Genomic DNA, 17,266 nt, shown 5'->3' on the forward strand with positions numbered 1-17,266 from the left:
GAAAATACATTAGGAGATAATATATGATATATAAGATTAAAATTATATTATATTTTAGTATAAAGCATATCAAAATATTTTAATATTTTTTTAATAAATATATGTATGAGAATGTTAGCGGAAGCCTACTACAGCTTCAAACATGGGAGGACTAAGTCGGTCATGTAGGATTTAATGGAGACAAAAACAATAATTTGATTCTCTGAAAGATATGTCAAATCATTGAGAAGAATTATTGGAAGCATATATGAATCCATTGAAATTCATAATAGAGGTTTTCAATCTTCCACGTTTGAAGCGCTATTCTCCAAGAGAGCAAGAGACCACTTCTTTTTACTCAAGATGAGAAATGAGAACTTAACCTTTTAAATTGAGGAACAAGACTCTTTTATACTTTAAATGTATTTATTTTATTTCAATCCAACATTAAAATAAAATAAATATTTGACCTCTACACAATTAGTTAATTCCATACAAATTTAATTGAGATGTCATATAAGCCAAAAAAATAATTTAATTCTTAAATAGATCACAAATTTAATTGGCTAAATTTTAAATAGCATATAATGTATCATATTTTATTTATATATATAAATATATGAACCCACGTATTAGAATTTCTCAGTTCCCAAAAGGTCATGCCCAAGAAAGCATGGTAAAATATAATTTAAAAATAAATATTAATGAATTAATTATTACTTTTAAATATATTTCATATTGATTTAAAATATAATTAAGTTAAACACCATCACCACCTAACAGGCAACAAGTCACGATCTAAGGATGTGTACATGCAACTAAAACAAAGACCGAATGGTGTAGGGGGCAATGTGGAACACATTTTTTATTTTTTTTAACAAAAACAAATTTATTAATAAAAGGAAAGGTTACTACAAAAGATGGTAAACTAGAAAATAAAAAGACAAAATATATTGATAGTTGGGCTCAGTATTTGGCCGAGACTTCCAGTGCCCCAACAGCTTGCACGGGCCGTCCAGTAAGGTGATAAAAGCATCCAGTATTCGACCAACTACGAAAAGCACCAAAGGTTGCCACCAGCAAAAAGATGAGGGCACGAACTCCGGCCACATCATAGCCCCAGAACAAATCAAAAAAAGAACGGCGAGGACATAGTAAGGCATTATCCGAAAAAATACAGCAATTGTAACACAAAACAACAAGTCATCAACGTCTTCGACGGCCCCTCCCACGGCCCCTCCATGAGAAACCTTCGAACGACCAACATTAACACGAACCAAAGAAATATCTTTCCCCGGGTTAGAGCCTCTGCAAAAATCCGATGACATGAAACCAAAATCCGACTGCTCAGATTCAAAATCACCATCAGAAGATCCATACAACCAATCCATTTGATCTGACCTATCAAAACCATAATTCAAAGAATTCACCAGATTGATCGTTTCCACCACATTAACCGGAACATTGACAAATTGATTAGAGCTCATTGAAGCTTCACTTAAAATCTCCACTGGCACATTCACAGCAATATTATCATCATCAACAACATGTAAAACTGAATCACCAGACGATACAACAGGCCCAACCGGAGCACACCCAGGGATCGAAACAACACCACCACCATTATCAAGAAAGGCATCAACCCCCAACCCGATAGGCACATCCAACAAAACAGGGGAAATGACGGCAACAGTGGACGGAACAATAACAGGTAGAGGCGCAACCTCCACAGCATAACCAACACCAAGGTTTATACAAACCTCCCCAATACCCGTATTTGCAACATCAAGAGGATTAGAGAGAAGATTCGGGGTTGGAGAGAAAACAGATTCAGGAGGATTAACAATTTGATTTAACCCGGCATCCACCGGTGGGAGAACCGAATTCACAAGTGGTCTTAACTGAGGAAATAATTTAGAGCATTCCGATTTTTTGTGACCAACAACCTTACAATGCTGACAAAAGCTTGGAACATCTTCAAACACCACCTTTTGAACATACCCTCACTTCTCCGGACCTAACCACACCGAATCCGGGTGAGATTTAGAGATATCGATTTCAACCAGAAGACGAGCGACTGAGGGGCGGGATCCCACAGCCATCACGTTGTCAGTTTGAATCAGCCGCCCAAAAATCGATCCCAAACCAAATAAAATTTTTGGACAAAACAGGTGAGGACGTAAACCCGAAAAAGAAACCCACATAGGGACGATCGGTGACTCCTCCGACAGGTTAAGGAGAGGCGACCATTTGATAATTTTCATGAAACAGCCAGCGACAAAATAGGAATGGTGAGCAAAAATCCTTCCATAATCTAAATCATTACCAAGCTTAATCAACACATTCATTTGATCTAACAAGGTGACTGAAAAATCACCGGAGAGTTTAAGATTGAAAAAAAAATTCCGAATGGAATCCAACACCGGACGTTTCAGAGGAAACTTACCAACTAAAGCAAATTCGAAAGGTTTAGCAAGATGGAAAAACTCATCCTCCGAAAACCATAACGCCGGCATACCACGAATGGTAGACACGCGACATTCCGGTAAAACAACCGAAGTAACCGAACCAGATAGAACATCTTTGAGGATTTAGAGTTCTTACCTTCAATAAAACCTGGATCCAACTGCTTATTTGCCATGGAAATGTAGACACACCAGCGAGAAAGCAAACGGCGGCTAGGGTTCACGAAGGAAAAACCCTAGCAGACAGCACACCCGAAAAAACATTTTTTTTGTGAATGTGGAACACATTATTAGTGAAGTCATGGACCGAATGGTGCAGTGGGGACTTAATATATTAGTATTATTGCTTATGTATTAAACTAGGATCATAATTAATAGTTTTTTATTCTTTTATTAATCTTCTTATAATTCTTAGTACATCATCACAAAATATCTTGATTGGGTACAAATTTTGAGGCAAAATAAAGTTGGAAATTCTGAAATTAAATTTGGAACCGTCCAAACTGTAATTTCAACAAACTTATAGTTGAATTGAACGTCTCGAAAAGACAACCAACGACGCCTAATTTGACTCAATCCGAGCCCAAAGGGGTCCAAATCGAAGACTGAAAGCTCATTTGGAAGGTTCAAACTATAATTTTGATTACCAAACTATTTCCAAGTGTTACATGCTTATAGCCTATTGACCGAATCAACGAGACGAATCCAACGAGCTAAATATCGTTGTATTTTGATATCATTAAGACATTCAAATGCATAGTAAACCATTTACGATCAAGGGGATCAATATCGATCATCCATTCAAACCATTCCCAATATACCCTTGATCTCCCTCCTATTTACTAATCATGTCACTCACAAAAAATTATAAATACACCCCTCATTTTTTATTGATGGGGAACTGAAGTAAGGAAGAGAAGGAAGAGAGGAAAAACAAGAATTCTCTTTCCCCCTCACTCCTCTTTGACCACCGCTTGACAACCAGCGATTGTCAGACTATCGTCGGACTTTTTCTGGGCCACTAACTGAGATCAAAATTTTGCCCGCCATTGACTAACACCGGACCTCTACCCAGCAAATAATCGACGCCGAATTTTCGCCCTACCACGATTCACCACTAGATTCCATTCAATTTTCATTTGTCACTAGGTTTCAACCAGACGGTTGACTATAGTAATATTATTGTCCATACTTTAAAAGATGAATCAGTCAATTGTAATCTATTCAAACATTTGTGAAATCATTTCAACTAGGCCTGGCCCCATAGTTTTTCCCTTCAGGATTTTCCACATAAAAAATTATGGTGTTTTTTTTTTCGATTTGTGTGCTAGATACTTGTGCAATATTAAGACTTGAAGTTTTTTGTACTTTACCACCCTGAATATTCTAGCCTATAATAGTTTAGCACTATCTATGAGAAACTCAATCTCACTAACCTAAGCACTGCTTTAACGGCCAACAAGAAAGGAAATCAAAACTTGGGATCCTCCTGCTCTAATACACATCAATTTAGGAATAAGTCTATGAATCAGGGATTCTAAGCATCTGCCTTTTTTTATCCTTGTGGGTGAAACCTTACTGAAGAAGGAAGTTCAGGACCTTCTTTAAAAGATCGTATAAGAAAATTAGAAGAATCTTAAAATTTGATCCTTCAACTTCTAAGAGAGACTTGGCAACCAGTGTTAGAATAATAGAGGAAAATTCGTCTCCCTTAGAATCCCCTACTAACTTGAGATGTTCAACCCGAGAAATTTTAAGCAGCTCCCCCTCTCCCTCAGTCAAGGAGTCATCCCCCATAATATCAAAATAACAAACTTATTGATACAACAAGCTCTTCCCACCTTCATACATAGGTTAGCAACCTCGCATTGCTCTAATTATCGTCGAAGAATTAAATAAACCTCATTTAGTTGAACTCCCATAGATAGCCCATGAACTATGTTGATTAGTTCTAGAAGAGTTCCCTATGAGAGATGGAAGACCATCTCTTCATCAGTGGGACTTTAAGAATTCATTTCCCTTTATTGAAGCCATGCTTTAACATCCCATTCCAACTGGCTTCAAATTACCAAGCATAGATTCATAGCATGGGATACCCGACCCCTACGAGCATATAGATCACTATAGAACCCTCAAGTATATATCCAACAAGCCTTGGATGTACTCCTCTGCCAAGTTTTTCCTGTTACCCTCAAAGGGAAGGCTTGAATGTTGTTCTATACACTTCCCACCGTATTTATCCCTACATTCACTAAATTAGCCAAAGTATTTGTTGTATAATTTGTCGATAATCAAATAATTATTAAGGATTCTTCTCACCTCTCTGGATTTGTCAGAATTAAGGAGAATCACTTAAGCATATTTTCAATGATTCTCCATTAAGGTTTGGAAAATTCTAGGAGCAGATCTAGAGTTGTCGAGAGGAGTTTTCCTTGGAGGCATCCATCCATGTCCCTTTTACTTAGCACTTATGCAAGGAATAGTTCAATTATATGATGATCTAATTCATCATGTGAAGGTACAAATATTAACAGAGGAAATCCATCAATTCTCATAGAAAATAATTTGAGCAAACTTTTGGCATATACAAAAATGCTCTTATAATGGTTAACTCATTCTCGCAACCAAAGAAATAAAGGAAAAGTAACTTGCCACCTAGACTCCCATTACAATAACATGAGTCTTAATAAGAGGAGTATACACCACTCAACTCATCTTAAGCAAATGCACTAATAACCTTCGAGATGAAAAAAATGTCAAGTGTCCTAATCCTTTAAAGTCTAATACAAGAAATCAGGATCAAAACTATTATTTCCGTAGTAGTTATGAGCACACCATTGTAGCATATAAGCAGCTCAAGGATGAAATTAAGAGACTTATCTAACAAGGCTACCTTTGATAGTTTATTCAAAATCCACATGCTTGAGATGAGGCTCATCCTAATATTAAGTCACCTCTATTCCACAACCTACATGAAAATTTTTCACCCTTATTAGGATCAGTATGGTACGTTCAGATCAAAAAGTAATAAAATATTGCTATCTTAGACAAGCTCAACCACAACCATCAGTTATCATAAGCATCGAAGACTTTGATCTTTGAAGTGATATCCTGTAGAGTACTTCTCATGGGGAAGACCTCGCTTTTGTATACATATCAGAAGAATACCCTTTCAGGATTATGCAGATTGGGTCTCTTCCCTTAGGTGAAGAGAAGAAAAGATACCTAAATTTCCTACTAAGGAATAAAGATGTTTTTTCATGGAGTCCAAACAATATGCTCGGAATCGACACTAAAGTGATTGTGTACTCCCTCAAAGTAAACCTGACAAGCAAGCCAATATTCTTAAAGAAAAATAATTTTCTTCCAGATTGCCAGCAAGCAATCATGCATGAGGTTGATAAACTCTTGAAAGATGGATTCATATAGGATGTGCACTATCCCACCTAGTTAGCAAATATCATCATTATGTGGAAGGCTAATGGATATTGGTGAATGTGCTTAGACTTATAGATCTCAATAAATTTTGCTCAAATGATAATTTTTTTCTTCCTCGTATTGATCAGTTGGTTGATACAACCTCCGGACATCAAATGCTGAGCTTCTTAGATAGCTACTCAAATTACAATTAAATAAAGATGGATCCATTAGATGACGAGGCAATGAATTTTTAAACAAATAAAGGGTTATATTATTATCTAGTCATGCCATTTGAGTTCAAAAATACTGGAGCAACATAACAATGCCTAATGAATAAGATTTTTGAAGACCTTATTGGCCACACTATGGAAATATATATCGACAATATGTTCTTGAAAAGCCTGGAATATCCTCAATACATATCTGACTTTGAATAGTGCTTCAACTTGCTACGAGGCTATAACATATAACTCAACCATGCCAAGTGTGCTTTTTGAGTTGCTCTGGAAATTTCTTAGGGTTCATGGTAACCCACCAAGGGATTGAAGCCAATTATGAGAAAATCAAAGTACTAAGGGGTATCGTACCCCTGAGGAAAATCAAGAAAGTCTAGAGACTGAAGGAAAGGATTGCAGCACTGTCTTCAATCCTAGCCACTTAGGGTATAAACATTTGTCATTCTTGAAGATACTTAGAGGTGTTTGTAGCTAAGGATTCTAATAGACCAATGAATGTCAAGAAGATTTCAAGCAACTATAAAAATATTTTGCATCACCGCCATTACTTTCAAAACTAATGCAAGGAGAAAGGTTGTAGTTATACATGGCTATTTCTACCCATGCTATTAGTTTGGTCTTGGTACAAGTAAAAAATTATGTATAACATCTCATTTATTATGTCAGTAAAATCTATCTGAAAAAGGGATGTTATCCACTAACTGATTAAACATCTTTGGTGATAGTTTACTCTACAAAAAAACTATGCCCATACTCTTAGGCCCATATAGTTAGGGTATATAAATATCTATGTTTGGCAAGTATTTTACCAAAGATAGAAGCATATTACAAATTAAGCAAGTGTTATATGGAGCTAGTTGAGTTTGACATCAACTAGTTTCCTAGGCTTGACAACACATTTCATGCACTTATAGATTTTGAAGTTGAATGTACCATTCCCATATCTAATAATCCACAGAGTGCTTCTTTTTCTTCATAGTGCTAGACATTATATGTTGATGGAGCTTCTGGAAGTTTTTACGCCATGAAAAAAATTATGTTAATATCTTTACAACAATTTACCCTTAAGTATGTGCTCTGACTTAAGTTCCCTACAATAAACAACATAGTTGAACATGAGGCCCTTATTACAAGGTTAATGCTATCCATAAATCATAGTGTAAAATTTATTTATTCACTCCAATTCATAATTGGTCATCTCCCAAGTGGAGGGATAATTTGACATCCATAAGCCACAACTAGCCTAGTACAATAACATTATAAAGTTTCTTTTAGCTTGTATAAAAGAGCATAAGATCATCCAAGTTCTTTTAGAGCTAAATGTATAAGCTGATGGTCTTTTCAAACTTGCTACATCAATAACTTGGGGTGTCTATAAGAGAAAGTATATCAAATAGATCCACTTTCTGAGTATCCAAGGCTTGTGGGTCATATAATTGATTAATGAACCAAGAGAGACTTCTTGGATCGATCTTATCTTGTCCTTCTTATAAGATGGTGTGCTGCTTGAAGATCCCGTAGCAAGCACACAAATTCAAAGACAAATGATGAATTTTATTATTATTGGTGGCGAGTTGTAAAATTAGCATTCACTGGATTATACCTTAAATGTATCCTACCTTCAGAAACTAATTACAAACTTTAAACATTCAGGAGTATGTAGAAAACATATGGGAGGAAGAGAATTAGCCTACAAGATCATGAGGTAGGGATTTTATTGGCCTATAATGAAACATGATGCAAATGAATTCAATCAAAAGTATGAAAACTACAAATTGGATTCCAATCTTACCCATATACCTACTCTAGTTTGCATCACTTCAGACCCCCTAGCTTTTCATCTAATGGGGGATTGATATCATAGAACCCTTCCTTAAAGCCATCAGACAACGAAAATTCATCATCTTGGATGTAGTTGATTTCACCAAATGAGTGGAGGTAGAACCTTTGGAAAAGATTACTAAATATAATGTCAAATAATTCTTATGAAATAATATAATCTATCATTTTGATATTCTTTTAAGGGTCATCACTAACAGTGAGACTAACTTAATTTGTAAAATATTTACAACTTTTTATAAAGATTTTTATATTCAATTGATGCACATAAATGTGTCCCATCTTCAGGCAAATGGAAAACTAAAGGTCACAAATCGAACCACCTCCAGAACTCCTATAGGGGAAACCCAGTATAACCTTTGCTTTGGTATAGAAGCAGACATATAAGTTGATATTGAAGTCCCGAGCCATAAAGAAACAACTTTGGACTTTAATAACAATGAGAAGAAACTCATAAACCACTTTTATCTCTTCCCATAAGCAAGAGATGTAGCCCTTCTTAGAGTCCATTCATACCACCAAAGAGTTTCCCATCATTACAATTGGAGGGTGAAATTATGATGTATCTCAATTGGGGACCAGGTTCTGTTCAACATCGAGGAAACTAGAAATGGCCCCCAGCACAATATACTCTCTCCCATCTAGGAGGGTCCTTATTTGGTGGCAATTATGTTCAAGCCTGACACCTTTAAACTAAAGGATGTCAATGAAAAGATGCTCTCTTAAATTTGGAATATTGGAAACCTTCACAATTTTTTAGGTGCTAATAGTACTTCTTCTCTTGTGCAATGTATTTTCTCCCAAGTTATTATGTATTCCCCGTATATATCTATTTTGTGTTGAGTATGGTGTAACTCTGATATCTCTAAGTCATGCTAGAGAATTATTATATTATTTTACATAATACAGTAATGTGTTGTTCACTCCATTCTAATATTATCTCCATCTTTAAAAAAAAAAAAGAAAATCAAAAGCTAACATCAAATCTAACCTATTTGTCCATGATTCGATAAATATAAAATCTTCATTGTATGTCAATCATTGAATGATCAATACTAATGGAATATGATATGACCTCTTCCATATAATTTAATTTTATCAAACAATACTTTGACTAACAATATTAGGTAGGTCAAATATCCTAAGAGGATGTCTCTCACATTTGCTCGAGCTAAATGAGTCTAATAAAATATTTCTCATCGTCTTGATTGAAATGAAATTAAATAAGTTGCATATATAAATAAAACAAATAAAAAATATAAAAAATTCTTTGATATATCACTAAACATATCATATATATCATATGATAACACCAACTCCTGCTACATATAATAATCACTAAAATATATAAAGTGATACAACCAACAACAAAGAAATACTATAGATTATCAACATAATAATCCTCAAGGGTAAAGATCAGCAACTCACACTCACTCTCATTACCATCAAAATCTAAAGAAGAATCATCAGAAGTCTAGCTAGGTATCAACCCCTCAATTTCAGCACTAGTCTTACACTATACTAGATAGAAACCTTTCAAAAAAACTATGGATAAAGTCTTCCTTCATACACTCCAACTTCAAGACCCTTATCTCCACATCATATATGTTATCACAAGCTTCCTGATAATGATCTTGAATTATCATCTTGAAGGAAATAGACTTCTTAAATTCTTCTATGAATCTAGGAGGTAACAGTTTGATTTAGACTTAGCCTCTTTCTTAGATAATAGACTTAGAAGTCTCTTATTCTCATCTTAAAGGGTTATTATCTTCTCATCAAGGATATGCTATCTTTCATGTACTAATTGATTGTTGCCTGTGCATCGACCAACTCAACATAGATGCGATCCATCTGTTGATTCTGTAAGGAGGTTGAAGTTGTTATAGTAACCAATTATACTTTATACTCTACTAAATGCTTGTTCACTGTCTTCATCTCCTTGATCTTTCCATCAAAATTCCTCTTATACTCTCTTTTAAGATACTTGACCTTCACAAACTCACTGTTCTAGTTATTCAAGGATTTAGTTAATTTAATTTTAAGATCCATATGTTGTAGTAACTGAATAATAAAAAGAGTTTGTAAGAGACATATCCTTATATAAAAATATAAGAAGAAAAACAAAAAAGAAATGGGAACTCACTAGTTTGTTTGCTCGTCGAAGTCTAACACATTGATGTTTCAAAACATCTTCTAAAATGCATAAATTGAATGGAGAAGAATTCTGACTTTGACAGTAACTATCAAAATCTCCTCCACCTTTTTTCTTTTGGATGACGCTTATAGACCACTATTCTCTAATCATTTAGTGGGAACCTTTAAAGTATGGACAACTGCCTTGGGGACTTTGGCTAATTTTTTTAACATATGTCCATGAGACCTCCTTGCATGTGTAGATAGTCCTACCTTGAACAAATATTTCTCATTTGTATATTTGTTTAATTAACATACCTTATTGTGAAGGATGACTATATCAGGCTGGTTAAGCAACATTAGTATATATTATGCTTAAACATGAAGGTAAATGAATAAATCCTTCAACTCTTCCTATTTTTCCAATAGATTCAAATCATTTTGCATAAAAAAACAATCAACTAGGCCAGCTCTTTGATGGGTCTAAAGTGTGAATATATAGCCATTTAGATATGAAAGTTATATGAATCTATGTATAAAAAATAAGTCGACTTATCCGAGAAAGGCACTCTAGGACAACATCGCACCATAATCTCTAAAAATATAATCAATCTCATTATAATTGACATGGCTCTACAAGTGAATTGAGACAAACTTATTCCACATGTCACTAAAAAATCAATCAACTCTGGGTGGGTTAAAAAATTTCCCCCCCTCACAAACTTAACTTATATATAATCAAAAATCTTGGAGAAAGAGAATAAGGATGATTTGAATTTTTCATGCACCTTCATCACAAGATCATTGGGGATATTAAACTTCTTCCTAAAAAAGATTAACGAGTCACCAGTTATGTTGGAGGCCACATCCTTAGCCTTGGTTACTTTGTGATATTTCTTTAGACCTTCATGTTGGATAACAGGACGATCTCCTTTAGCCTGAGAAATTTTGTTGGAGTGGTAGCCATCCATTTGAGCTTCTACAATAAATAGGGGCACTAAATTTAGATAGGGGATGCCACCTATAAAACATAATGAAAAGCCTCTAAAATAAGAGGAAAATGGAGAAGAGAGAGAGAGAGAGAGAGAGAGAGAGAGAGAGAGAATAAAAGCAAATAATATTTTAATCACTTATATTGAGAAATAAATATTTGATTGCATTGATAATAAAATATTAATTTAACTCTTTTAGAATTTGAAAATTATGTTATAAATTATAAATTTTCTTATCTTCTAATTTTTCTATCTTTTCAAAATTAAATATTTAAAATTATTAATTTTCAATTAATTAGCTTTTGATGAAATCAAAGTTAGTTATTGATAATGATTTCTACATTCAATAATAGGTTTTCATAGTGTTTTAGAAAAAAAAAAATTGGTTTTTTTTTTTTTAAATTTTTATCCTATTCAAATAATGAGATCTTTGACATTCATCACTTAAAAATATAATTAGATTTAATATAAAAAGAATGATGAAGAATATATATTTGCCACTATACATTATAATCTTATTTTAAAATGAGCGAGTTAAAAGGAGCTTTTATAATATCATTTTTCTTCCACAAGATTGAAGTTACATTTGACTAGGGGTGTCAATTCGGGTCGACAGGTCGGGTTTGGGTCGAACCCGAGTTTACCCAGATCTAAACGGGTCAACCCGAACCCGGCCCATTTTTGCAAACGGGTCGAACCCGAGTTTACCCGGTCGGGTTGCCGAGTTGGCAAACGGGTCGAACCCGAGTTTACCCGATCGGGTTGCCGAGTTGACACGACCCGACCCGCAGGCAGATACGGAGCAGTCGGAGCACGGCGATAGCCCGGCGAGCGCGAGAGCGGCATCGAGGCTCGAGTGCGGCATGAGCGCGGAGACAGCGCGGCATGAGCGCGGCGACAGCGTGGCACGAGCGCGACGAGTCGGCGACAGCGCGGCACGAGCGCGGCAACGAGCACGGGTTCAGGTTCGGCAGCGAGGGGGAATAAAAAAATTTTAATTTAAACGGGTTTTCGGGTTGACCCGGAAACCAGCCGGGTCAACCCGAACCAGACCCATTTTTCAAACGGGTCGAATCTGCGAACCTGAACCCTCGGGTCCAACTCGGATTTTCCGGGTCGGGTCAACTAATATTAGTGCCAAAATATTATGCGTAGTTTACATTTTAATTGAATGATATGGCTGTTTAATTAAAATCACGATGAAGTTGACTTGATTGAGAACACAAAAAAAATCAATTTGGTCTAGAAACAACCTATTATGATTAAGCATGTTGGAAATCAATTACAACAATCATAAAATCATAGCAAAGAAGTTATTGCAATTTTATAACCAATATCATTTTGGTTGAGTTCAATTAATTTGGTCGATAAGGAAAAGCCAACATCATAGATCAACCACAATAAAATCCTCAAGCCTACAAAAATCACACACACTTACACACATGTTGAACCACTCAAACTGGCAAAGCCTTATAAATATTAATTAATAGAACCACATGATAGGATTACTAATTAAGCTAACCAACTTTGTCTCAATTATATGACGTTAATCTCTTATGTATCTTTCCATGACTTCTTATCGAACATAACAATTGATCAAGGAAATAAAGGTCAACTGAAAGACCTAGCATCAACCATTAATAATAGCAAACTTATCACCAGTGATCCTAGTTGTAAGATTATCATTTTGAGAGGTAAGGTTGAGTTGAGAGACTCTTTGCACTAGTAAAGAGGGAGAATTAACTTCCATCATTTCATCGATTTCTAACAAACACCCTCCTTAGGATGTCAATGATTGAAATAGTCAAAGATATGCAATATAAGGACTATTTTTTGACAACCAACATAAACATAAGGATCTCATAAAGTATTTTATCTTTCATAATGATCGCAATACATGGTTAATATGCACTCAATACACGATCAATAACACTCAATACATGATTAATACACACTCAATACACGATCAATACACACTTAATATAAAGTTAATACACACTCAAAACACTTAATACAAAGTAAATATACACTTAATGCACACTCAATACACAATCAATACACACTCAATATACACTCAATACATACCCAATACACACTCATTAAATAGTAAATACACAATAAACACAATCAATACATACTCAATACACACTCAATATAAACTCAATACACAGCTAATATACAATCAATACAAACTCAATACACATGACAAAAGACTCTACAAACATTTCCTTAAAAAGATGGTAATGAAAGAAAGCACAAAGGATGGTGCCTAAATTAGATAAATTGCAATATTAAAACTAGTTGACTCAGAAATACTTTGAATTATTGTTTATTCTAAGTTTCCAAGCATGAATAATTTGTATAGTTTATTTGTAGGAAGTAGGAAAACTTCAAGGCATAAATTATTTTAAATGATAATAATTCTGAGTTTTTTTATATTGAAAAATATTTTTTTAATATTTCCATCTTAATTTTTTTTAATAAATATTGTATTTTTATGATATATTTCTTAATATAATTTTTTTAAAAAAACACAATGATATCTTGTTTATGGATCTACTGTTTTTATCAATTTGTATTTAATGAAGTTTAGGGACTAAATAAAAGTAACAATTTGAGCTTCTAATGGTTGTATTTTTATATAACATATTTTTGTCAATCATTAAGACAAAAATCATAAGGTTGTATTGCTAAAAATATCCCATGGATTTGTGGGATATAATACTAGATGGCATAGATTTTATGCCGATAAATGATAAGTGTCTCATTCAGAAAATTTTAATAAAAATACAATACACAATTAATAGACATTCAATACGAAGTTAATACACACTCAATATACACATTTAATACTTACTCAATACACAATCAATACACATTTAATACATATTCAATACAGACTCAATACACACTTAATAGACAGTCAAAATATAATTAATATACACTCAATACACACTAAATATATACTCAATGCAGAGTTAATACACACTTAATAACCCGTAAGTACATATTAAATACATAGTCAATACATAGTCAGTACATATTCAATGCACATTCAATACATACTCAGTATAAACTCATTAAAATGTTAATACACACTCAATAAATAAAAATACCATATACATCATTCATATCTTTAAATCTTAACTTTTAAAATGTAATAGACACTCAATATACAGTCAATACATAATGTGTATTGGGGAAATATATAATAAAAAAAATTCTCTTATATACACACAACATATAATTTCAAAAAGCATCACAAAATGAATAAAAATATCTTATAAATCATTATTATCTTTGAATCCTAACTTTTAAAATGCAATACATAGTCAATACACAATGTATAAGGAAAAAAAAATCCAAAATAATTTCTCTTTTATACACACAGCGACTTACAAGTAAAAAAAAAAGATTAAATGAACTTCCCAAAATTATTATTTTCTATAAAATTTTACATAGGTTATTTACAGAAGCATGCCTCTTTGTAGCATTCGACATATAAATAACTGAAAAATATATTCTCAAAAAATTTCTTTTTGAAGCATTCGGGCATGTTTGAGAACTTAATCTGCCTTGAAGGAGAAAACTATTCTATTGTGGTTGCTTCTATGACATCTTTCCCTATTTAAAAAACTAAGCTCAATATAACATTCATCTGGAAGCATTATAAAACTTTGAAAGAGTTTTAAATTTACCAATAAGTTGAAATCTATCCCACATCATCTCCTCAAAGAATGCAACGTTCTTCAAATAAATCTCTATCTTCTTCATTTGTTTCTCATTTTTCTTTCTTAATATCAAAAGTTTTATCCTGCTAAAACTCTAAAAAATGGGAACCCTAAAATTTGGGGATTTTTGTAGATCAATTTCTTAAAAATGAGCACCAATTGAATTTATTAGGCTGATTCATCGGGTCACAAGCAATAAAAAAATATAAATTAAAAATCTGCCTATAAATTATATGTGTCACGATTTTATTGGTGTTTTAACGTCCGAACGAAACTCCAAATAATTTCTCCATAGTGTTAAGAGGTGTTGGTTTATTTCATGAGCTTTTCTTTAGTGTTGAGCCTTAGAGTAAAATCTCATCTTTAATCTTGCACAAGTCACTTTACCTCTAACCATTTATTTGGGCACGTGTATTTAGTTAGTTTATTTTAATTTTAAACTACTTAACACTTAGAAATAAGATTGTTGCGTCTAAGAATATTTGTGACTCTAGAGAAATATATAGTTTAACATCTTAGTGTTGTAAGAAGATCAAGCACACAATCAGATAATATAGAGAGGGTGCAATATTTATAAGAGACTTCAAGAGTTTTACATGGAAAACCCCTGAAAATGGGGAAAAGGCATAGGTCTTACCCAGTTTAAATGAATCCACTAGTTCTTTTAATCAATTACAAACGAGGCCCTTCCTTTGGGGGAAGGACATAGTTTGATAAAGCAATTATACATCATACATAGTACATTACATGGAGGAAATTGGAAGAATCAGTATTGACATGTTTGTTTAGTCGACAAGACCATAGTAGGCTAATGACAGAGGCTGGAAAGAATGTTGTCTGGCGATAAAGGTCAAAAGAATTGTAGTCGTTGAAGGAGGTCAAAATGACTATGGTCGACAGGCGACAAAAGTTGAAAAGACCTTTATTGGGTGGAAGTCCTACAATAGCTTGAAGCCGATTTGAACTCCGGTGTTAGTTTGTGGCTGGGTGGAAGTCCAACATCCTTCAGTGGTCAAGTGGAAGTACGACATCGGTTGGTGGTGAGGCAGAAATCCGACATCAATCGGTGGCTGGGAAGAATTTCGACATCAATTGATGGTTGGGTAGAATTTTGATGTTAGTTGGTGGTGGGGTGAAAGTTCGGTGTTGAGTAGAAGTCCAACGATGTGTAGAAGTCTGGCAACAGACATAAGTCTTACGTCTGTTAGAAATCCAGCGATAGGTGGAAGACTTATGTCAGGTAGAAGTTCTACGTCAGGTAGAAGTCTGATAAAAGTTTGATGACAGGCAAAAGTCCGACAATGGGCGAAAGTCTGGTGATGGGCAGAAGTCTGACAATGGGTAGAAGTCTGGTGTCAGGTAGAAATCCGGTGACCGGCAGAAGTCAAATGTCGGGTAGAAGTTGGACAAAGGTTCAACAACAGGTAGAAGTCTGGCGACGGGGTTGAAGTCCGGAGACGGGTGGAATTCTGGCATTAGGTAGGAGTTAGACAAATGTCCGACAACGGGCAAACTTTCGACGATTTGCAGAAGTACTACGTTGGGTAGAAATCCTATGACGGTCAAAAGTCTGACATTGAATATAAGTCCGACGATGAACGAAAGTTCGACGAGTGGCATAAGTCTAAATAATGTTAGGTGACGGGTAGAAGTTTGGCGATGAGTAAAAGTTCGGCAATGGGCGGAAGTCCGACGTCAAGTAGAAATCCGACGACGGACAGAAGTGAGGGATCTATTTATAGTTTTTTTAAAGTGGCATGACCATTAAGTAGGTGGAAGATCAAGGATAATTTGTGGGTGGTTTGAATGGATGGTTGAATTGGATTTCCTCTATCATGAACTATTTTTTTGGTATTTGAATGTCTAAATAATATCCAAATTTGAAAATCTTAGGCTCGTTTGATTAGTCTTGTCGAGCCGCACGATTCGACTATAAGCATGTCATGTATGAAAACTGTTTGGTAATCCAAATTATGATTCAAACGTTCTGAATGCGCTTCGGGTCTTTGGTTTGGACCATTTGGGCTTGGTTGGAGTTGAATTTGGTGTCGTTCAGTTTGTATTCTCGAGATGTTTAGTTTGTTTATAAGTTTGCTATAATTGGAGTTCATGTAGTTTCTGATTTAATTTTTGAAGTTTTCAATTTATTTTTGCCTTGAGATTTGTGCCCAATTAAGATAATTTTTTGATGATATATCAAAGTTAAATGTTGAAAGTTTATATTGAGCAAATAAGTACAGTTTAATTTTGCTTTAGCTTTTTACCCAACTTAAAAAAAAAAAGAAAAATTAAAAGATATGTAGTATTGAGCAAACTGTCAATACTAATAAATAACTTTGGTAACATTTCCATTAATTCAATGAGAACGTTATAAACTTAATTTAAATTAGGCCATATAAATTTGGATATCGATCAAGTAAAGCATGATTGTTAGTCTAATTCAACAAAATATAAATGTCTAAAGGTCC

The sequence above is a fragment of the Dendrobium catenatum genome, unplaced genomic scaffold, assembly GCF_001605985.2.
Source record: "Dendrobium catenatum unplaced genomic scaffold, ASM160598v2 fragScaff_scaffold_361, whole genome shotgun sequence".
Taxonomy (NCBI): domain Eukaryota; kingdom Viridiplantae; phylum Streptophyta; class Magnoliopsida; order Asparagales; family Orchidaceae; genus Dendrobium; species Dendrobium catenatum.